This window comes from Sphaeramia orbicularis, chromosome 3, assembly GCF_902148855.1.
Source record: "Sphaeramia orbicularis chromosome 3, fSphaOr1.1, whole genome shotgun sequence".
Lineage (NCBI taxonomy): Eukaryota > Metazoa > Chordata > Actinopteri > Kurtiformes > Apogonidae > Sphaeramia > Sphaeramia orbicularis.
The window spans coordinates 35,670,724-35,671,669 of NC_043959.1; positions in this window are offsets into that span (position 1 = coordinate 35,670,724).

Here is a 946-nt window from a genome sequence, read left to right on the forward strand (position 1 = left end):
AGATACAAAAAAAATGATCAGAACTTACATCTCCCACACTTGTACTTGGGTCACGAAGCGTTGGTACTGCGTCCTTCTTGATTCGGAGTATTTGTGCTAAGCCGCAGCTGTATGGGCCCATGTTAAAAAACACTCATCCGTGAAATGCCGGGCACACACATACAAGCGTTTGGGAATGTTGTTTGGTCCATGACCATCACAGATAGAATCCAGCCACTTTTTACGGAGAGGCTCTGAAGTGGGGAGCAAAAATAAACTATCGTGTTGGTGTGTGCAGCCAACAACACCACAACTTGCGTGTCTCGCCTTCGCCATGTTTGTTGTCCAAGAGGTACTTGCCAGGGGGGGCTCGCTTTGCCAGGGTGGGGGCACAGTCAGGGGGAGGAGTTAAATCCGCTTATGTCGTCATAAGCGGACCCAACTCAAACTCGGCCGTTTGAGCAGGCATTTTAACAAACTGTGGTGTAGCAAGGCAGGGAGGAAACAGACAGTTTTCAAATTCGAACCTCATAATGAGGCTACTGCAACACACACTATAAGAAAACTTTCACAAAGTGAGATTTGCATAATACAGGACCTTTAAAATCACATGAAAATTAGTTGTTCGCATATATTGTTTTTTTTTCAGGGAATTCAGGAGAAATTATAGGTTTTATGATGCGAGTTATTATGGTAATGAGTTATAACCATGAATCAGGGCTGCAAAATGCTAAATTACCTATTTATGTGTAATTTATTGGAAGTAGTTGAAGGATTTAAAGTTTACAGGTTAGGGTTTTTTTCTCTTCATGAACTGATCCGTGGTTCAGTTCAACCACAGAACAAAAGAGCATCTCATCTTTACTTGGCTTTGGTTTGGCACCAAAATGATGCATTTCAACTGCAGGTGTAGTTTTCCTGAGGTCATTATAAACGAATTGTCAAATCATCTTCAGAGCAACTAAAG